This window comes from Rhinatrema bivittatum, chromosome 4 (assembly GCF_901001135.1).
Source record: "Rhinatrema bivittatum chromosome 4, aRhiBiv1.1, whole genome shotgun sequence".
Taxonomy (NCBI): Eukaryota; Metazoa; Chordata; class Amphibia; order Gymnophiona; family Rhinatrematidae; genus Rhinatrema; species Rhinatrema bivittatum.
In genome coordinates this window covers 326,262,313-326,286,160 of record NC_042618.1, presented here as the reverse complement: position 1 = coordinate 326,286,160, position 23,848 = coordinate 326,262,313, and the positions used below count along the sequence as shown (strand labels likewise).

General features: G+C 42.7%; 1 protein-coding gene across 2 annotated transcripts in view; it reads left to right on the top strand.

The window, feature by feature from the left end:
* Nucleotides 1–23,848, top strand: part of NTN1 (netrin 1) — a 649,091-nt gene that overhangs the window by 7,294 nt on the left and 617,949 nt on the right. The window lies entirely within an intron of this gene.

Genomic DNA, 23,848 nt, shown 5'->3' with positions numbered 1-23,848 from the left:
GTAGGCAAGGCACATTTTATAACCTTTTGTTGAGTACATTAGGGAATTATTGGTGTTTCTGGTTATTAATGACCTTATACAACCATTTTTTATTACAGAAATGGTTAGGTAAGGGGTGCTTTTGGGAGGTTCAGAAAACATTATTGGTTTTCCCATTAATTTCCTATGGAAAAAATAGTCTTGGGTTACAACCAGCCCTCTGGAACCAATTGAGTTCGTAAGTCAAGGGACCATTGTACTTGTGTGTGTGTGTGCGCAGTATAATTAGTAGTTGTAGAGGTAGGTTGTAGATTTTTGCCTCAGTTGTGTTTTGGGCCTACCTGGGATCCTTCTGGAAGTGTCAAGGTCTCCACTGCTGTACTCTTCTCCCAAGGTGCAGAGTGGTCGTCCTAGGCATATTTTGGACGTTTACATGGCAGGAGCCTTGCTGGACACCTGGGCCTTTCTTGGACTCAGGGAAAGGGGAACCCAGTGTTTGGGATGCCCAGGGATAGGGAAGACCTGCCCACTGATGTGGTGATCGCTGCAAGGAACAACTCCGGTGTTAGTATTTTTTGGAGGACAAGAGAGACTTTTTTGATTAATTGCCCAGCAGGAAGATTTTTGCCCTCCTTCCTGTCTGGAGCAGAGAAACAGCCCTATTGGGATCCCCACAGAAAAAAAACAAGCTTAAAGATCTGCTAACTGTAAGACACTAGTTACATCTTTGAGGACACCCATTTGGCATCATCACCTCCTGGGGGGAGAGAGGATTTACTATCTGTGCACGGACAGGATTTTGGCCATCTCTGGAAGGGTTTTTTTCCGTCCATCTTAGGGTTTCCATGCCCACTGGGACCATTACCTAATCCAGGAGGGTAGAAGGATCTCTTGCCTGTTTAAAAGATTCCTGAACAGATAGAGGATAAAGACTGAAACCAAAAAAAGAGAGCCTGTGGTGCTGGATTCATATTTATTGTACCATTCACCTAACTTTTGAACAGAAACATTTTATTTTGGGCACTAACCCAGCGTGTCCGGCACATAGTGCACAATGAAGAGACTACCACTCTCCAAGGGAAATTTCAGTAAGGTGAAAGTCACCCCTGTACTGGGCCCAGAAAGTAAACCTTTCTTCCCCCAACCAAAAGGATCCACACTCTGGGGAAAGGGGCACAAAGAAGAGCTAGCCAGAGTTCCTGTCTCAAAAGAGTTTACAAATTTTGTTTATGGCCTTGCATATGCAGGACAGGCACACCGGGGTGTGTCTGTCCTGCGTGCGCGTGTGTGTTGGGTAAGAGTATAGTGACAGGAGTATACTACTGTCCATCTGGCAAAATGATGAGACGATGAAATGCAAAGTGAAAAATCAGGAAAGCTAACCAATTTGTCAGTGCAATAATAATGGGAGATTTCAGTTACCCCAATATTGACTGGGTAAATGTAACATCAGGACATGCTAGAGAGGTAAAGTTCCTAGATGGAATAAATTACTGCTTCATGGAGCATTTAAATCAGGAACTGATGAGAGAGGGAGCTATTTTAGATGTAATTCTTAATGGAACTCAGGATTTGGTGAGAGAACCGTGGTGGGGCCACTTGGCAATAGTGATCATAACATGATCAAATTTGAACTAATGACTGGAAGGGGGACAATAATGTTAGAGCTGTAGATTTACATAAACTTTCAAAAGGGAAACTGATAAAATGAGGAAAATAGAAACAAATTGAAAGGTACAGTTGTAAAGATTAAGGGGTAGATTTTAGAAAACTACGCCCGCGCGTACTTTTGTTCGCACGACTGGCGCAAACAAAAGTATGCCGGATTTTAATAGATAATGCGCGTAGCCGCGTGTATCTTTTAAAATCCGGGGTTGGCGCGCGCAAGGCTGCGCAAAATCGGCAGCCTGCGCGCGCCGAGCCGCGCAGCTTGCCTCCGTTCTCTTCAAGGCTGCTCCGAATTCGGAACGGCCTCGGAGGGAACTTTCCTTCCCCTACCTATCCCACCCCCTGGCCCTAACTAATTCCCCCCCACCTTTATTCCAAAAGTTACGCCTGCCCGAGGCAGGCGTAACTTGCGCGCGCAAGCCCCGCCCGGAACGCTCCCGATATGCCCCCCCCCCCCCCAGGAAAGCCCCGGGACTTATGCGCGTCCCGGGGCTTTGCGCGCGCCGGCAGCCTATGCAACACAGGCTTGGCGCGCGCAGGGGGAGCTTGGGGCAGGTTTTCGGGGGGTACGCGCGTCTCTTACGTGCGTACCCCTTTGAAAATCTGTCCCTAAGGATATACAAAAGGCATGGACATTGTTTAACAATGCCATCTTAGAAGCTCAGCCTAGATGTATTCCATGCATTAAAAAAGGTGGAAGGAAAGCCAAATGATTACCAGCATGGTTAAAAGGCGAGGTGAAAGAGGCTATTTTAGCTAGAAAAATGTCCTTCAAAAATTGGAAGAAGGATCCAGCTGAAGAAAATAGAAAAAGCATAAGCATTGTCACGTTAAATGTAAAACATTGATAAGAATTTGAAATGAAGGTGGCCCTAGAGGCAAAAACTCATAATAAAACCTTTTAAAAATATATCCGAAGCAGGAAACTTGTGAGAGAGTTGGTTAGACTGTTAGATGATTGAGGGGTTAAAGGGGCTCTTGCGGAAGATAAGGCCCTCGTGGAAAGTCTAAATGAATTCTTTGCTTCTGTGTGTACTAATGAGGATATTGGTGACATACCGGTTCCAGAGACTATTTTTAAGGGTGATAATTCTGCCAAACCAAATCATGGTGAACCTGGAAGATGTAGTAGGCCAGACTGACAAACTGAAGAATAGCAAATTACCTGGACCGGATGGTATACACCCCAGGGTTCTGAAAAAACTCAAAGATGAGATTTCACATCTATTAGTAAACATTTGTAACCTATCATTAAAATCGTCCATTGTAGCTGAAGACTGGAAGGTGATCATTGTAACCCCAGTATTTAAAAAGGCCTACAGGGATGATCCAGTAGATTATAGATGGTGAGCCTGATATTAGTGCTGGGAAAAATAGTGGAAACTATTGTAAAGAAAAAAATCACAGAACATATAGAAAGACATGGTTTAATGGAACACAGCATGGATTTAGTCAAGGGAAGTCTTGCCTCACAAAGGGGTTAATAAACATGGATAAAAGTGAACTTGTAGATGTAGTATACTTGGATTTTAAAAAGGCATTTGACAAAAGTCCCTCATGAGAGGCTTCTAAGAAAGCTAAAATGTCATGGGATAGGAAGAGATGTCCTTTCATGAATTGCAAACTGATTAAAAGACAGGAAACAGAAAGTAGGATTAAATGGTCTGTTTTTTCCCAGTGAAAAAAGGTAAACAGTGGAGTGCCTCAGGGATCTGTACTTGGACTGGTGCTTTTCAATATATTTATAAATGATCTGGAAAGGGATACGACGAAAGAGGTGATCAAGTTTGAGATAACACAAAATTATTCCGAGTAGTTAAATCACGTGCGGATTGTGATAAATTGCAGGAGGACTTTGTGAGACTGGAAGATTGGGCGTCCAACTGGCAGATGAAATTTAATGTGGACAGCCGCAAGGTGATGCATATAGGGAAAAATAACTCATGCTGTAGTTACACGTTGTTAGGTTGCATATTAGGCACTACCACCCAGCAAAGAGATCTAGGCGCAGCCCGGAGCACTGCCTAGATCCTGGGCTGATCGATGCCATTTTCCAAAATGGTGCTGGCAGTCCTTTGCTTTTATCATTCGCATGCACTGCCTTATATGCATGCAAGAATATCTTATGCATACGCATTAGAGAGATCCTGAAAACCAGATTAGTTTGTGGGCCCTTGAAGTTTGGCACTTCACCCTTGTAGTAAATATATTAACAGTGCCTGAGCAAAAGTCAGCAAAAAAAGGAAATGCTTAGGCAGGCATGCAGAGAAGACCTGGCTGGGTGACAGGAGATAGAAATCTTTATGGGAGCTTTTCTATAGCATGGAGTGTTTTTTACAAGGAAGATTTTATGAGACGTTCCAAAACTTTGCAGCAGGAGTAAACTAATGTAGACAGTTCTGGAGCTACATTACAGCTCTGATAAAACCTTGCATTACACACTCGCCACAGATGTAATATTAGCTCTGGCTGATCCTGTGAAGAATAATTACTTGTGTTTTAATTGGTCTGGTGTCAAGTTTTTCCTCATTAAACAAAATTGCAAATATTGTCCTCAGCTACTACTGTAAGGTCATGGATATTCTGACCTTAGAAGTAATACTAGAGAGAATGAGCATATGTTGATTTTTTTTTTTCCTTTATTGTGGTCTACAAAATGCTTAGACATTTACGTATTGACTGCATAAAATGCTGAACACCCCAAACATCCCCTACCCCACCCGATAACTGTAAAGTACGATGGCGCTTCTAGCATAACAAAAATATGCAAAGAGGTATTCCAATATTTAAAATACAAACCTTCAGGGATTGGTATCACATTGTAAATGTGCTTTGTATTTTTAATTCACAGGCTCTTGCCCGCAATGGACTTCAACTTGTATCATAAAAAAAGCATTCTGGATAAAATAATTTACCCTTTCCCACCTATGTACCACACTTTCATTTTCTTAAAAATGTTTTCTCTAACTTCTTTCAACCAAATTATATTTTGAAAAAAATGTTTTTTATATTTTTTTCAAAGAAATTTACTTATCCGTCTCGCTGAGACTTATACCTCGCACTCCACAAACATTAGTGCTTTCAAATAGAGCATCTCCTTGTATATTTTTTGGTATATTGGTTGAGGTGGCATGCGCAACCTTTTTTTTTTTTTTTTTTAGTTGAGCGTCTAGAATAATAGCATAGTAGACATTTCTCCTCCTTCGGGATACAAATCAGAAAATCCATCTCTAAAGATGATGGCTGAAGCAAACGACATTGTGTACCTCACAAACTGCGGCTCCTATGCAGGAGTTTCTGCAAATAGGGATCCCAAATAATCAAGAAGTTCTGTCGACACCAAACGGATATTCTACAGGCCAAGCTGTCCATATGCATTATGTTGTGCAACATATTGCGCCATTGCCAGAAGGAAGGCGAGTCAGAACTGTGCGACATCAACAAAATTCCCCTTTTGTCAACCAAAAAGGCTTTGCACAAAAGCATGAAACCCCCTCTTCGCCTAATGTGCAAAACTGAACAATCATTGAATAGTACAGCATCCATTCTAAGTGTTATCAGTTGTCCTAAATTTTCCCCCAATATGACTGAACTAAGGGGCAAAACCAAAACAAGTGTGCCAGTGTGCCTCTATGAGTTGCACATTTGATTCAGGTTCCTGATTCAGCCATTTTTGCTCAAAATGTTCTCTCTTATGAAAAATAGGCCCTATGCAAGAATTTGATAACATGGTACTGAGGGAAATTCAGTACAATTAAATTTGGAGCCCTAGAAAAGTGCAAGGCGGAATGCTCAGATGTGACAACCACATTACAATCCTTTTCCCATTTTTTTGACCAAATCAGCATAGAAAATATCTGAGACAGTAGCTATCAATGACTGCCACATTTGGGAAACAGGCATCCTTTCTATCTCCTCCAACTTAAAAATGTTTCCATCTTTTTATCTCCCCCAAGACTCATGAAGGTTCCTAGGGAGAGGCATTACTTTTGATTTCTCATAGTTTAATTTGAATCTGGACATGAAACCATAAACCTGAAAAATATGAAGCAGAAAAAGAAAAGGTGGTTTTTTTTTTGGATTGGTGAGAGAGAGAGAGCAAGATATCATCCATGAAAGCAGCTAGCTTAAAAACTGATCCCTCAACAACTGCAACCACTATTACTTTGCACAACAACAATTCTAAAGACAGCAGAAACAAAAGTGGGAAAAGAGGACACCCCTGTCTCTCATCCCTGCCTAATTTAAACTCTAGCGAGAACTCCCCATTAACCAATACCATCGCATTGGGATTGGAATACAATAAAGAGGCAGTTTCAAGAAAAAAATCGCTAGAGACCAAAAACGCATACTATAAACAGATATGCCCATGTCACTCTGTCAAAAGCTTTATTGGCATCAAAACTGACTAGAAAAGATGGCACTTGTGCATCCCGGGAAAGCTCCATAGCTACCATCAACTTCCTAATGTTGGTGATAGGATACTGATGTCTCACAAATCCCACTTGAGAGGATGAAATCAATTCCAGTAATATGATTGCCAATCTGTCTGCCATAATTTTGGCTAGCAATTTGTTGTCAGAATTTAGGAAGGAGATAGGGTGCTATGATCCCGGATTAGTGGGATCCTTCCTTTTCTTAGGAAGTATAATGATCAGGGCTCTAGTCATATGATAAGGAAAAGTGCTCCTCAAGATCAGTGCATCATTAAGAGTTAGATAAAGTGGCAGCACTGATGCTACTAAGTTGTTTTTTTTTTATAATATTCTGCACTAAAAACCATCGGGTTTAGGAGATTTTTCCAGTGATGTCTTCTGTATACCCAAAATTATCTCATGCCTAGTTAAAGGGGTATTCAACCTCTGCAGTTGCTCAGGTGACACCTGTGGGGTAGGTAAGAACATAAGAAATTGCCATGCTGGGGTAGACCAAGGGTCCATCAAGCCCAGGATCCTGTTTCCAACAGAGGCCAATCCAGGCCACAAGAACCTGGCAATTACCCAAACACTAAGAAGATCCCATGCTACTGATGCAATTAATAGCAGTGGCTATTCCCTAAGTAAACTTGATTAATAGCAGTTAATGGACTTCTTCTCCTAGAACTTATCCAAACCTTTTTTGAACCCGGCTACACTAACTGCACTAACACATCCTCTGGCAACAAATTCCAGAGCTTAATTGTGCGCTGAGTGAAAAAGAATTTTCTCTGATTAGTCTTAAATGTGCTACTTGCTAACTTCATGTAATGCCCTCTAGTCCTTCTATTATTTGAAAGTGTAAATAACTGATTCATATCTACTTGTTCAAGACCTCTCATGATCTTAAAGACCTCTATCATATCCCCCCTCAGCCCTCAAAAGGTAGGCCTTCTTAAAAAAAACAACAAAACCAAACCACTCTAGTCCTGACAGATCAGGAGTATCAGATGTATATAACTTTTCATAGAACTAAGAGAGAGCTCCTACCATATTCTTATTTACATTTACTATCTGACTACCTCTTGCCATATCATAGCTATATGTTGTGTCTGTCGGTTGCAGACGGCTGTGCCCTCTCTGCCTCACCTCTCTTTTCTCTTTTTCTGCTTCATTGGGCAAGATGGCTGCCTCCGCCTCTCCTCGCCGACCTCTCTGGCGTCCCCGGTCAGGCTTGGGCGATTGTGTTTGCCATTTTCCCTCTGAGGTCAGCTAGGGCACGTGAGTGCTCGTCAGCCCTCCTTTTGAGTACGTTATGGCGGGAACCTCCTGGGCATCACTACCTCCGAGTATTTAGCCTCTGCTCTCCATTCCAGCTACGAGTTAGCAAGGAATCTCCCTGCTGATCTCTGCCTGTTACCAGACGCCTCCGCTCTGTGTAAATTTGCTCCGGAATGACTTAGGTACCCGCTCCTCGGGTACCTTGCCTCACTCCTACCTTCCCTTTGGGGATACCAGCTACCACCAAGGACTCTCAAGGTACCTGCCCTTCGGGGGGCCTTGCCTTGCTCCTTCCTACCCTCCAGGTTACCAACTTCTGCAGGACGCTTAAGGTACCCGCTCCTCGGAGGCCCTACTCCGTCCCGGACATCCACCCTCGGGGGGTTCCTCTCTACAGCAGCTTCCAGCCTCAGAGTACCTCAGCTCTTGGTCTATCTCTGCCTTGTCTCATCTCTGCTATTGTAGATTCTCGGCCTACCCTGCTTCGCGGACCACTACCGGATCTACCCTCTCTGGCATATCATCTGTACCCGGGTTCTCTGCCTACCCCACTCTGCAGACCAGTACCGGACCCGTCATCCTCTCAAGACCTGGTGAGACTCTTTCTGCGCTGCAGAATACAGACTGGACTACACCATCAGAGACTCTTCTCCTCTGGCTGGGTTCACAGCCGGTTCCCCGGGTCACCAACTACATTGCTGTATAATAAAGCCTATTGTTCTGCTGTGTGTATTACTGTTAAGAACCAGCCTATCACTACAAGTCCCCACAGGGCAGAGCTCTGTGGGAGGAATCATCTCTTGTAGTGATCAGGGGTCCACAACTCAATGTCTCAAATACAACACTATAATTCTCAAACTGGACCAATTTTTCACAAGAGAGGCCATCAATTTCCCATTTTGTTACCAAAAGTGTATAATTTGTGTTTAATAGGTCATACTCCGCAGGGTACGCTGGTGAATTACAGTTGAGTGGCCAGATGCTGCTCTTACAAGCTGTGACATTATGCTTTATCATTGTCGAGCTGTTTTTCTAGTCAAAGAAGTAATTTATCTTTCTGTCTTTTGATTACACATACAATGATTTCCCCTTGTAGAAGGACCTTAGCCATTTCCCAAAATAAAATTGGTGTTTCAACATGTTCCCAATGTTTCCACAAAAGCCTTCCACTTGTGTTGTAAATAGGAATGAAACTGATGATTATAGGCCAAATAAACTAGGAAATGCCATGGCCTGTTAGAGAAGTCCCTCCCCTAGTTCATCTCCAGCCCCGGCTGAATCATCGCGCACGTAAAGTGACCCTGGGAAGTGAAAAGGGCATGTCTGTACAAGTCTCCAGCAAGTCACTGGCACAGCTCGCAGAGATCATTTTGGCAGGAGGGGAAAAAACAAAAAGTGCGGGGAAACTCCCTGTTAGCTCTAAGTATCTAATAAGAAACCAGCACAAGTCACTGGGAAAATAGACCTCCAGCGCTAAGATGGCAGCCCATGCCTTAGCGAAATCACATGAGGTGGAAGTCATTGTCATGGAACATTTGATGTGTGCTTGGCAGATTGCCAGGAATATCAATTTATGTACCATAGCGTGTTTGTGAAATATTCACTACCAATTTCAGGTCGGTGAGACCCGTGCAGAGAAGAAGAGCAACAAGCACAGTTCCCACCTAAGTATCATGTCAAGCACATGAGGTCTCTTAACTGCTTAGTAACTTCTCAGCCTCAGCCACTTTGCAGCCAAATTGTCTGACTGTCGTGCAATACCTGGAGGCTGGCAGAGTAGAGGAGAATATTATTGATCTTTAACACAAGCAATTTTGCACAAACAGGCACAAGTTCCCTGTGCTGAGCTGTTACTTGCCCTGAGTAATCTTAAAAGATGAGGACTCTTGTCGTACAAGAGCTGCTTACTCTGCTGAATGGCTTGCAGTATCAGTGTCTTGTAGGAGAAGTTAAAGATCTGAGCAGTGATTGTCCTGGGCTACTGGCTAGTCTGTTCCTTGCGGCCTAGTCTGTGAGCTTGTTCTATCCAAAATTTGCAGTGTGTGACCTCCAGGCCTAATTCTTGCAGTATTCAGGTTTCCAAGAAGCCTTGTAAATCAGCCTCTGTGTTAGCTTCTGGTAGGCCAATGAACTGTAAGTTATTACTGTATGTTGAGATCTATTTTCAAGATTATCAGTTTTTTCTTCTGCGTTAGCGTGCCTTTTAACTGTGCACGCTCCTCCATCTTTGTTTTAAGATTGTTGGTCAGGTCCGACGCTCATTGTTCTACCACAGTCATACACTGTTCAAAACTTGCTAAAGTAGCATTCACGATTTGGCTCTTTTGCCATACAACTTTTCAAATTTAGAGCCCAAAGCAGCTACTTCTAGCTGCAGTAAGCTCGGGAATGGTGACACTGCTGAATGTTGAGGCAATCTCAGCTGACAAATCCTCATCTGCTATTTGGCTGGCTTCCCCTTGTCTTTATCCTTTTTAGTGAGTCATGTAGACATCCCCACTCAAGACACCTGGGTAGGTTTGCACAGGCGTCGTCGGATGGAAAGACAGTCCAGTAATTGACGATAAAGCAACTGATAGATGATGGGGATGGATGCTGAACAGATGGCACTTGGTGCAGATAGAACTCGCTTCTAAACCTGCTCACAGCATCACATGATCTCTCGGGTCTGTTTTATCTCCTTTTTATAAATATGAAATTTTAAACACAACCATTGGAGCAATTGATCAGTGAGGCAGGTTTTAAATGAATTATGCAGATGGTATTCTGACTTTTCTAGAGTCAGGAAAGGACTGTGACTCTAACCTATAGAATTTTATTAATTTGATCACAGATTGCATGGCTAAAAATAAACTCTTCTTAAAACCAATGTTTGAGTAAGAAAACTCACCATGTTACACTAGTAGTGCATTTTAGGAGCTATTCATTTCCTGTTAAATTGGAAATATAGATTTTGGATTTGGATTGTCATTACAGCTTTTTTTTTTTTTTTAATGCATTTGAAATTTGATGAATTGGAACCGATCTGCCTTATAATATCCAAATGTCTCTGATTTACTTTTTTTTTTTTAATTTATTTTTTATTGAGTATAACATTTAAAACAAATGATATAATAAAGAATTCCAAAGAAAATAACAATTTCCACATATATCATAACTCATATTTAAGGTTATCTAGCCCACATCAAAGGGGAGTGTAAGACAGAACAGATAAGCTGATACATTTCTATTTACAACGCATTCCTGTACAACTACATATTTACTGAAGTCTTATCCCTTATAAAACGCTCTAATTGCATTGGATCAGTAAATACAAATTTGTTATTTTGATACATTATCTGGCACGTACAGGGGAATTTTAAAAAGAAACTAGCCCCAATATCTAAAACTGCTTGTTTAAATGACAAGAATTGCTTCCGTCGAGCTTGGGTAGCACGAGAGACGTCAGGAAAGACCTGTATCTTCTGTCTACAAAAATTCTGATCTTTGTATTGAAAGTACTTTGAGAAGAATAGGTCTTTTTCTTGTCTTAAGGAAAAAGATATTAACAAAGTTGCCCTGGAATTTATATTGTCCATGGAGTCCTCTAAAAAAAAAAAAAAAAAAAAAAGTAGAGACCCCTGGACTTTCCAAAATATCTACTCCACCTTCCTGAGCCTCTAATGTTCTTCCTTTAGGTATATAATACATCTTAGAGAGTATAGGGATTTGCATAGAATCAAAGGACAAAATCTCAACTACATATTTTTTATATAATTCTAATGCAGAGATTAATCTAGATACAGGAACATTTAACAGTCGCAAATTACATGACCGCAACTCATTTTCAAGTAATTCAATTCTATTATGTAGTAAGAGATTGTCTTTTATGGATGAAGCACTTATGGCTTGCAGATTATTAACTAGGGGGTTCAGGTTCCCAAGTGTTTTTTCTATTTTATTAGTCCTATCATCTAGATCCAATAACTTCCCCCTTGTTTCCAATGAGAAAGTATGGATCTTAGTAATAGAGCTAGATAATTTCTTATCAATTTTAGTTGTCAACCTCCATGTATCTAATAGCGATACATTTTCTGGTTCCACTACATTGTCTGGTACTTTGTTACATAAATCAAAGATTATGTCAGGACATTTAACTTTTGTATCAGCAACTACTCCCACTTCCCCCGCTATATTACATTCAGATTGTATATTCCTACCTGGTTCAGCAACCCCTGATCTAGCAGGGGATACATTTCCCATTGGAATAATAACTATACTGCTCTCAAGTGCTCCTTCCCTTCTAGGTTGTACAGGAGGTTGTGAGGACCTAGGACTAAAGATACTCCCAACTGTGAGTTTCCTTCTCACACGTCCTCTCCAATGGTCTCACCCATATGTACTATGTGGGAGTCCATGGGTCCAGTCTTCCTCGGCACCGATGTTATTGGTGAGGATGCAAAGTTCTTAGATTTACGTTTCCTACCCATTTTATCCAAAAGAAATTTTTTTTTACAAGGGGCGTGCCCCTTTGGTGCGCGGCTTCAGCTGTGTGCCAGCAACTGCGCGCCGCAACGCCCTCGATTTTGTAGTCTCCCGGTGGCACCCGTCTGATATCACAGATCGGGTCCGCCCACTCGGTCGGGCTCTCTCTCACCGTATTGAAGAGAAGGATGGTATGTCTCTACACTGCCTTTCGGCAGTTCAAACAGGTGCCTCCCAGCTCTCTCTGACCATCTTTCTTGCTCCCCCGTCTCTGTATTACTTTGAATAATTCTATGATCTGTACACTATTATTTTATTTAGCTTATTCTGGTTTTAGGTTAATCTTGGGTACTTTATTGATGTATTTGTGTTATGCTTACTGTATTTTTATATTATCTTACTGTTGAATGCCTCTTACAGTCATTTGTGAATAGGTGACTTGCGAATCTAACAAATGGCTCTTGTTAAAGGTTATATAGACTTGCCTATTAATGCTGCTGGCCATTAGGGCATGGTTCATATCAGTTATAAGGCTGTGACTTTTAGTCCTGTGTCACAAATTCACCTGCAGTGCATCCTCACCATCCCCCTGATCCAGCCTGTTGTGACACATTACCATCAGCAGAGGCCTCCATGAGTTCTGTTCCAAGCTACCTGAGCCATCTACTTACTGGCCATCTGACTCAGCTTGTGGTGCAGCCTCCTCTCCACCAGGGTACTCAGCAAGCTTCACTTCCATCCTTGTGCAGACAGCAAGGTGGAGCTTGGCAACACTCAAGCTCCAGCCTCATTTAACTCCTGCCTTGCCAGAATCTAGATGCCGTTTCATGGAGTCACTTTTGGCTCTCTGACTTGACCTTTTTTACTTTGCTCTAAGCCTTGTGGCCTCCGGGCCTTCTTGCTCCTTACTTTTTGCTTTGTGGTTTATCTAGGGCATGCCTTGTCTTGTGGCCTTCGGACCTTCTGCCACCTTGATCCTTGCTCTGTGGCCTATCTAGGCCTTATCTTATCTTGTCTTCTCTGGGTCTGCCATACCCTAGGCCTTGCTCTGTGGCCTATGCAGGCATTACCTTGCTTAGTGGCCTTCAGGTTTCCAGCCTTGCTGCCTTTGGGCTTTTATGTTCTCTGTTCTATGATGTCCTTGTCTGCTCCTACCCTTGCCTGCCTTGTTTAATCCTGTTCTTGTCTGGTCTTGTTGTGCCCTGCCCAGTCCAGTCCCCAGCATCCAGTCTATAGCTGTCCTCAGTATACTGTCAGCAGCCCCATGTCTGTTCCTGTATCCTGTCCACAGCCCCCCCTGTTTATTTTAGTACCCTGTCCATAGCTCATTGCCTGTTCCAGTTTGTCTCTGCCCACTACCTCCAACCTGTGTCTGCCTGGCCCTGAACAACTTGTCCAGCTAAGCCCTACTGGCCCTCAGCACCCAAGGTTCAACCTGTGGAAAGGGGGCTGGCTAGGCAGAAGACCAGCTTTCTACCATGATGTTCAGCTGGTTACTCAAGTCCTACTGGCCCCCCAGAGTTCAAGAGCTCAACCTGCGGGGGAGGGGGCTTTCTAGGCAGAAGATAGATCCAGCTCCTGCTCTGTAGTCATACCCTACTCCTGAGAGGGTATTTTCTGACTGAGTTAATTGTATTTTAAGGAAAACAGTACAATATAATTAGGAATACAACCACAGTAGGGAGATACATAGACAGTTCTACAATATAACAATGTCCATCAAGACTGCAACAAGTCACAAACTATTAGTATAACCCTATGTAGGATTCCAAACCCTAAAAAAATGCAAAACACGATATGTTTCTCTGCAGAGTCTGCTTCGTATTTGTATACAAGGTATACAGAATTCTACCAAAAAATGTCACTCAGCAAAGTACAATCTTTCTAACAACTTAAAATATTTTGACAAGTAATGGACAACAAAATATTAGGCAGTTTCCCACAGTTGACTGTCAGGCCTTTGGAAAAAGCAACCAATGTGCAAAATACTATTTAATAAGACAAATTAGAGCAAATAATTAGTAGTCCTGGCCTTTTATTATCTTAGGAACATAAGTGCCATACTGGAAGTACCTGGAAGACCCCTTCCCTGATGCTCATATCCAGAATGAGGAGGTGGCGATCCCTACTTCTGCCTGGCAAGAATTAATGGATTAGTTGTCTACACCTTTTTTTTTAAACCCAGCTTTGCTTTTAAGGTTGACTGAATCCTCTAGCAGCAAATTCCACAGCTTAATTAATGTATGTTGACTGAAAAATACTTTCTTATATTTGTTGTAAATCTTCTCTTAGTCCCCTAGTCCTAGTGCTATTTGAAATGGTAAATAACTGTTCTCTAACCTTTCCTCACCACTTGTGATTTTATAAACTTCTTTCATATCGCCCCTCAATCATCTCTTTTCCAAGCTGAAAAGTCCTCAACTAGCCCTGGATTGTGGCACAGGCAACATGAGCAACTGCATCTGCCAAGTTTTGAAAGGCACCAGCAACATAACACCATTTGGGCCTGCCTCTGCTGTCTTCAAGCTGGCACCCGTAGCAACAGCAGCAACAAAAAAAAAAATCTGTGTGGAACCTGTGAGCCAGTGCATGCTCACAATCCTGTGGCAGCCCCACCCCTTATATGGGTTTCCGTATTAACAGGGAACTTGTGCAGGAGTAGTGGTAAGGCTGATACTGGCCTGTGAGTGCATGCTGGTTCATAGGCCCTGTGCTGACTTTTCTTCAACTTGCAGATGTGGGTAAAGTTGTTCCCAGGGAAGAAGGTATGTGATGCTGAAACTACTGTAGTAAAGGGTAGGGTGACCTACCTCTCTGTTTCCCCCCCCCCCCCCCCCCCCCCGAAAAATCAGATCTAGTGCTGGTTTCACACCCCCCCCCCCCCCCCGTATCCATGGACTTGTAATTGTAACCCCTGGGTTGAGGTGCTCACTTAGAAGTCCACAGGCCACCCTCAGTTCTTCGGAGCTCAACTATTCAGATTTTCCTAGACATTTGCTAAAGCTGTTCTCTGAGTTCCAAGATTTCCTGTTGAGGGGAGAGACTTCTCTTCAAGGTCCTGAACTTTAAGACAGTCTTGGCGTACAGCAGTCACATTGGAAGCTGATTATGGTTTCCAACGTAATTTTACTGACAGTGGAATAATGAAAATGAAGGAGTTAATAAACATGTGGATAAAGGTGAACCGGTAGATGTAGTATATTTGGATTTTCAGAAGGCGTTCGACAGAGTTCCTCATGAGAGGCTTCTAGGAAAAGTAAAAAGTCATGGGATAGGTGGCGATGTCCTTTCGTGGATTGCAAACTGGCTAAAAGACAGGAAACAGAGAGTAGGATTAAATGGACAATTTTCTCAGTGGAGGGGAGTGGACAGTGGAGTGCCTCAGGGATCTGTATTAGGACCCTTACTTTTCAATATATTTATAAATGATCTGGAAAGAAATACAAGTGAGGTAATCAAATTTGCAGAGGACACAAAATTGTTCAGAATAGTTAAATCACAAGCAGATTGTGATAAATTGCAGGAAGACCTTGTGAGACTGGAAAATTGGACATCCAAATGGCAGATGAAATTTAATGTGGATAAGTGCAAGGTGATGCATATAGGGAAAAATAACCCATGCTATAATTACACAATGTTGGGTTCCATGTTAGGTACTACAACCCAAGAAAGAGATCTAGGCGTCATAGTGGATAACACATTGAAATCGTCGGTTCAGTGTGCTGCGGCAGTCAAAAAAGCAAACAGAATGTTGGGAATTATTAGAAAGGGAATGGTGAATAAAACGGAAAATATCATAATGCCTCTGTATCGCTCCATGTACTGTGTACAATTCTGGTCGCCGCATCTCAAAAAAGGTATAATTGCGATGGAGAAGGTACAGAGAAGGGCTACCAAAATGATAAGGGGAATGGAACAGCTCCCCTATGAGGAAAGACTAAAGAGGTTAGGACTTTTCAGCTTGGAGAAGAGACGGGTGAGGGGGGATATGATAGAGATGTTTAAAATCATGAGAAGTCTAGAACGGGTAGATGTGAATCGGTTATTTACTCTTTCGGATAGTAGAAAGACTAGGGGGCACTCCATGAAGTTAGCATAGGGCACATTTAAAACTAATCGGAAAAAGTTCTTTTTTACTCAACGCACAATTAAACTCTGGAATTTGTTGTCGGAGGATGTGGTTAGTGCAGTTAATATAGCTGTGTTTAAAAAAGGATTGGATAAGTTCTTGGAAGAGAAGTCCATTACCTGCTATTAAGTTCACTTGGAGAATAGCCACTGCCATTAGCAATGGTAACGTGGAATAGACTTAGTTTTTGGGTACTTGCCAGGTTCTTATGGCCTGGATTGGCCACTGTTGGAAACAGGATGCTGGGCTTGATGGACCCTTGGTCTGACCCAGTATGGCATTTTCTTATGTTCTTATGACTACACTCCTCATGTAACCCAATCCAGTTATATGTTTGGCTCTTCAATAAATATGTGACTTGGTAATACTTAATGCAACTCTTCTTTCATTCCTGATCCTTGCCAATTGTAAAGGTAACTTAGAAACTCTCTCCCAATTTTCAGGATGTAGGAAATGTAACTCCGTTAAGTCCCATATTGCATAACTTTCTCCAGATGAAATTAACATACTTCTTACTTCCCAGATCAATCTCCTCTGTTCACTATCCAGGTGATAAACATCATGGTCTACACCCAAACGTGCAGCTGTTCTTCTAAAATCCACAACTGCTCCCCAGAGTGAATGAGAATTCACTCCTGCAGTAACCTCTATAAGTTATCGAGTCTCTTACACTCTCTCAAGACAGCATTCACCGAGTTCCTAGATCCAGAAGACGAAAATAAAACCAACGTCAAAAGGTAACCTGAGAATTGAAGGGTGGGAAAACGTCTTCCTCAGCAGCAAAAAGGGTGAAAAGCTGGATTCATTAAGATGGTAGAAAAGCACCTTTGCTTCTAGTCCATATCCCAAATTTCTTTCCAAGAAACCCAAAGATCATTTTCCCAAAAACAAAACAAATGTTAGGAGCAAGTATGATAGCATGGGGGGCAACTCAAAATCCCTACCTGCAAAATGGTGCCTTGTTTTTTTATAAGTCAAGACTCCACCATTATATTCTCACACATGGGGGAGGAACAATTCAGTTTATCCTCTTTTCTCTTGCCACTTAAGTACTTGGTATGCTCTTTTAGTAGAGTCCCAGCAAGGCTCTCTGCATAAGCAAATCTGACCAACATTCCATAGTAACACCAGGACCAAAACTGGGACAACTAAGTGGTCACACTTGTGTTGGGAATTGCAGGTGTTACACAGCTCAAAGGTGCCAGATTTAAGAAAGCATTATGTAGGTTTGCATCAAAAAGTTAAGAAATAATTGATGAGCATTGATCTATAAAAATATAAAGAACATAAGATATGCCATACAGGATCAGACCAAGGGTCCATCAAGCCCAATATCCTGTTTCCAACAGTGGCCAATCCAAGTCACAAGTACCTGGCAAGTACCCAAACAGATAAATCTCAAGCTACTATTGCTTATTAATTACCGAAATAGTTTATGGATTTTTCCTCTAGGAACTTATCCAAACCTTTTTTAAACCCAGTTACACTAACTGTTGTAACCACATCCTCTGGTAATGAATTCCAGAGCTTAACTATGCACTGAGTGAAAAATAATTTTCTTCGATTTGTTTTAAATGAGCTTCTTGCTAACTTCATGGAGTGCTCCCTGGTCCTTCTGTTATCTGAGAGAGTAAACAACCAATTTATATTAACTTGTTCAAGTCCTTTCATGATTTTGTAGACCTATCATATCCCCCCTTAGTTGTCTCTTCTCCAAACTGAACAGCCCTAACTTCTTTAGCCTTTCCTCGTAGGGAAGCCGTTCCATGCCCCTTATCATTTTGGTTGCCCTTCTGTGCACATTCTGTAGTGTACCTATATCCTTTTTGAGATATGGTGACTAGAACTGCACACAGTATTCAAGGTGTGGTCTCACCATGGAGCAATACAGAGGCATCATGACATTCTGTTGATTTTTTGATCACCACAGCACACTGAGCCGACGATTTCAATGTATTGTCCAGTATGACACCTAGATCTCTTTCCTGCGTGGTAACTCCTAAGATAGAACCTAACATTGTGTAACTACTGCAAAGGTTATTTTTCCCTATATGCATCACTTTGCACTTGTCCACATTAAATTTCATCTGCCATTTGGAAGCCCAATCTTCCAGTCTCACAAGGTTCTCCTGCAATTCATCACAACATTCTCCATAGAATGTGATGAATCTAATCCTCTGCTAATTTCTCTCTTTCATAAAGTAGAAAAAAGGGTCAAATAAGTTGCAGGTAAGACCTTTTTTTTTTTGTTGGACTAACTCAGTACATCTTTGACTAACCACAAGGTCTGCTCCCTTCACAGGTGAGTAAGGAATCAGCTCAGTTACAGGTCTGAGGCCTTAGTTTGTCTACTTAGTATGCCAAGGGGGTCATATTACAGTTACAAGAAAGTTACATAAGCAAAATTACACAGGTGGCCACCTCATCAGCTGTATGTTGTTACCACAGTACTTTAATGTAAAGAATGCTTAAAAGGTCCCCCGCTGGACTTTTGGCAAGTCTTGTGGGGGTCAGGAGGGTCCCCCAAGACTTGCCAAAAGCCCCTGGTGGTCAGCGGGGGTCCGGGAGCAATCTCCTGCACTCGGGCCATCGGCTGCCAGTAATCAAAATGGCGCCGATAGCCTTTGCCCTTACCATGTCACAGGGGCTACCGGTGCCATTGGTCAGCCCCTGTCACATGGTAGGAGCACAAGATGGCGCCGGCCATCCAGTGCTCCTACCATGTGACAGGGTCCGGCCAATGGCACGGATACCCTGTCACATGGTAAGGGCAAAGGGCCATCGGCGCCATTTTGATTAGTGGCAGCCGACAGCCAGGGAGCGGGAGATCGCTCCAGGGACCCCCACCCCCACTCCAGGGACCCCCACCCCCACTAGATCTCAGGCTTTTGAAAACCTGACACAATGTAGATAGAAAATATCACTACCTGTATAAACATTCCTTGCTGGCATGAAGCCTGCTTTGTAGCTGAACCTTCAAAGTTCAGTTTTTTTTTTTTTTTCTTTCACTATGGCTCTCCTCAGCAGGGATTGGCCATCCTTCCTCTCCAAGTATTGAGTGTAGCACCACTATGGCTCTCCTCAGCAGGGATTGGCCATCCTTCCTCTCCAAGTATTGAGTGTAGCCCCTTTTGATGTTAAGTCTGACCGCCACCTCTCCACTTGCTATAGGGCATTAGACCAGCGCAACACAAGACATCAGCTGTAGCTTGAGAGTTCCCTTTTATAACGGCAACAGTGCACAAATAGACTGGCATTACTTTCCTGTGAAGTTTATTTTTTTGTATTGGTTATTATAGTATTTCAGCCTTCAGTTTTAGTGTGCTGTATACATCTTAGGAATGTAATTTTGTAACAAATACAAATAGTCATAAACAGATGGCAATTAGGTCATGCATTGCTAACCTATGTTCTTAACAAGCACAATGCCAGCATCAAACAATCTGCTCTTTTGGTGTTTGTCTACTAGGAGTGCTGTTGACCAATGTGATAATCCATGTAAGTCACTTAAACATCACCAAATGAGGTACAAACCCTGAGCTGGGGGAGTGTACAACCCAATGCATATGCCATGAATACCCATATCTTGAGTTACCAAACACAAAGAACATGGACACAAGGGCAATGGAGGCATTGTAAATTGGTTCGATTTGTATTCTGAAGTGCTAAGACGAGTTATAGGGAATTGAGACATAACTCATTTTGGCTAAAAATAAAATGTTGACCATGGTTATTACAGTGTTCCTTAAAGCATATAACCCTTTTTTGAACAACACAAGACACCAAACCCACTTCTGAAAAAAAAATTCACACAGTACAAGAGCATGATTTGAAAAATCATGTGTTCTCCATAAAGACAACACTCCTTGCTATTCACAGCTGGTATGTATTTTTTCCTAAGATGAGCTCAGTTTTTCATTAAGTGAATTTATATCCTGGGATTATGCAAGCATTGTATCTAAATGGATTTGTATGCCAGGATCATCAAAGCCAGTGTTTACTGATTGTTGCCCATAAATTCCTGGAAGTTCATTCATGCGCCATAAGCAGAAACTAATTTTCTCACATCTTCACAGAGAGGTTTTGAGAAATGTAAAAACAGAATTGGACAGCAGATAACAACTGCAAGGCCTATTAATTGAGTCTGCCTATTTTCCCTTCCTGAAGTACTACTATGGATCTACTTGATCTCTGGCTTTATACTTGTGCCTCTGCAAGTAATGATCCTCTGTGCTTGTCTCAGGCTTTCTTGAATGTTGTTACTATTTTCATCTCCAACGTATCCACTGTGAGGCTGTTCCATATATATACCACCCTTCCTGTGAAGAAATACATTTATATTCCTACATTTAAAAGCAGATTACATTCAGGTACTGTAGGTATTTCCCTGTGTCCCCAATGGGCTCCCAATCATAAGGCCTGAATTTATCAAGGCATTTTCCCATAGATACAGAATGGGAAAAATGCCTTAGTGAATCAGGCCCTAAGTTTGTAACTAAGGCCACAAAGAGCAGCAGTGGAATTTGAACCTAGTTTCCCTGATTTGCAGTCCATTCTTTAGGCTACTTCTCCACTCCATGAATGAACATAAACATAAAATACCTACTTATATTACTCCTGAATCTACTCCCTTACGCTATCATGGGCCTTCTTCTAGAAGTTCCCTCCCACTGAAAAATACTTACTTCTTGTGCATTACTTATACCTTTTTGAAATATTTGGAAATCTAGCATATTATCCGTCCCCCCCCCTCTAAATTCTCAGCTTATAGGAATTGAAGTCACACATAGAAAGCTGCATAAGCACTGCACCAAGGATGCAACTAGTATGCAACTAGTTTGAATCAGATTTGGTGTAAGCACTGGTAGTGTAGCCCTGCCGAGGAGATTCTTGGGCATATTTGTCTCCGTATTGGAGGTCTGAATAGATTTTGTAATCTATAAGCTTGCATTCATCAGGGTCAGTCAGTCCCCTGCTGCATAGATGCCAAGGGTAGTCCATCCCAAAGAGTAAGTTTGATTGTGCCAAAGAGTGGGATTTTCAGACAGTGTGTCTGGAGTAGAAATCTCAAAATATCCTAATGTTGTATTGCTTAGTAAATAAAAGAAACGGCATAAAATATTTAGCTTTCTTTGCTTTTATTGAAATTATACATGTTACACTCGACTTCAAACAGTTCTTATTTTTTTTATTTAGTTAAGTGCCTTTCCAAACCTGAGTTCAAGGCAAGTTACAATTCAGGTACAGCAGGAATTTCCTTGTGCCAGAGGGCTTATAATCTAACGGCCTCTTTACAAAAGATTTTCTCCCATTTTGTGCCTGTGGGAAAAATGTTTAGTAAATAGGGCCTTAGGTTTGTATCCAACAAGTGGCCAGTTCAGATCACAAGTATCCCGCAGATTTCAAAAAGCAACAGGAGAATGGATCTAGTCACCATAGCCCACATATCTTTTACCACATATATTTATTAACACACTCACTGTTCCATTGAAACCTACAACAAACAAACAAGTTGTCTCTTGCAATGTGCCTCTTCCCTATGATGAGGGGGAGGGCCTTTAAGAGAGACAGCTGAGGATGAGGGTTGAGACTTGAGAAATTGCTAGGGATAGGGTTCCTGTCCCCAGCACTCACACTGACACCCTAACTGCAACCTCTCCATCCCCAGCAGTCTCACACTCGTCCTTCACTATTTCCTCGTCACCAGCAGCAGTCTCATGTTTTTCCTGTACTAACCGCCGTCCCCAGCAGTTGCACTTGGCTCTTCATTACCCCCTGTCTGCAGCAGCAGTCTTACACTTGCCCTTCACTACCTCTGTGCCCAGCAGCAGTCTTAACACTTATCCTTCACTATTTCTCCTCTAGCAGCAGTCTTGCACCTGCTCCCCCCCCCCCCCCACACACATCATCAGGACTCTACTCTTAAGCTCGCTCCAAGCAGTGACACACTTCATCCCACTCACCACTCTGCAGCAGGCAGATTTCAACAGCAGCAGCACTGTGCAGATGATCTTTACGGTCTGGAGTACTGATACGCCTACATAAGTGAAAAAGCACAGGACTGCTTCTAAGGCCAAGATCATAAGCAAAACATGTCACTGTCTGAATTTTCAAGAAGGCTGGTAGCAGTAAATTTTTATGGGCTATCATAAGGCTTGGGAAGAACTGCTTGGAGCGGCAGTTGCTATCCTTAAGAGAAACATAAGGGTACCCTGCATTGCGCGGCAAGTACTACCATAAGAAGTTTGTTGGGCCAACTGGATGAGCCATGTAGTCCTTTTCTGCCATTATTACTATGTTACTATGATCAACTTCAGGCAATCTGCCTTTTCTCCCTGCCAAAACCTGAATGCTGATCATCCTTACTTTTGAAATAGGAGAGAGGCTAGCCCACTACTGCTGATCTGTCTCCCCATCAGGTCCATCACATCACTGAGGACTGCTTTGCTCTTGGGTGTTTGACACACAAGGATTCCAGTGTTTACCCATGCTGCTTCTGACCCTGCCTCCTGGATCCTTATTGGCCCCTTGCTGATGCTGCTACCACCAGGCACCTTGCTAGGCATTGGCTTCCTTGTGTGGCTACTGATGTCGCTGATATACTCTTATTTTTCCCTTGCCCAGAGGCCCTACAGCAAAAAAAAACAAACAAAAAAACCCAGGAAATATTTGGGCTACTGGACTCCCAGCCCAAATGAGTGAGAGGAGGATTTCACAGCATGAATGCATGAGACCATCACCCAATGTGTGAGTCTCACATTAAATGCAAGACTTGGCATGTCTGCTGTTACTTTACTATGTTAATTGATCCTTGAAAATGTAATATCACCCTAGAAACAAAGAAACATGACGGCAGAAAAAGACCGTATGGCCCATCTAGTCTGCCCATCTGTCCAATTAATTTAGCTTAATTCTCCATGCTTCCTTAGAGATTCCCTGTAATTTATCCCATGCTTTCTTAAATTCATATACTGTTTTTGTCTCCACTACCTCCACTGGGAGGCTGTTCCATGCAACCACCACCATCTCTGTAAAGAAATATTTCCTAAGATTACTCCTGAATCTACCCCCTTTTACCCTCATCTCATGACCTCCTCATTCTAGAGTCTCCTTTCCATTGAAAAATCTCACCTCCTGTTCATGGAAACCTTGGAGATATTTGAATGTCTCTATAATCTCTCCCCTATATTGCCTTTCCTTTAGGGTATGCATAACCCTATTTGTTAAAGGGAGCCTTCAGCATGTAAATCTCAGTAGTTTGAATCCTGTTTAGAATAAGCTGATCTTCAGCTGGGTACTGCATAGTAACTTGCGATTCGGCTCGTGGCTCCAGCCCTACAAAAAGGCTCAGTTGCCACTTCAACCTTGCCTTCACAAGGATTAAGTTCCTCCCTGGAGCTAGTCCTCCTGGAGCTGGTCTTCACTTGGATTTCATGCCTTCTGCTCTTGCTTGGCTTCCTTCATCATGGGATCCCATGCTGTTCATGTTTCTGGTCTCCGCTTGGATGTCTTGATGTTTCCTGTTGTTCCTGGTGTCCGATGTCTTCAGTGTTCCGATTGATGTTCTTTTCCAGCCCTGATGTCCATGTTCCAGATGTTCTCCATTGTCCAGATGGCCTCAGCTCCGCTCTGACCCCCATCCCTCGTGGTCCGTGACCAGCCCGGCTGGGTTGAGTAGGGAGCGTAGTGGCCCAGTGGTCTGCGACTGGGGTGTGTAGGGCGCTGGTGGGTCTTTCCATCTGTTGGCGCCAAGGAGTCTTCTCGTCCCTCGTCGGACCTCTGCCTTGTTCCTGATGTCTGTAAGCCTGATGTCTGTCCTTCCTGGGCAAGCCCCGCTCCCCTCGTAGTCCGCGACCAGCTGGCTGGCTGTGTAGGGCACGTAGGGGACAGAGTGTTCCACAACCAACCCGGC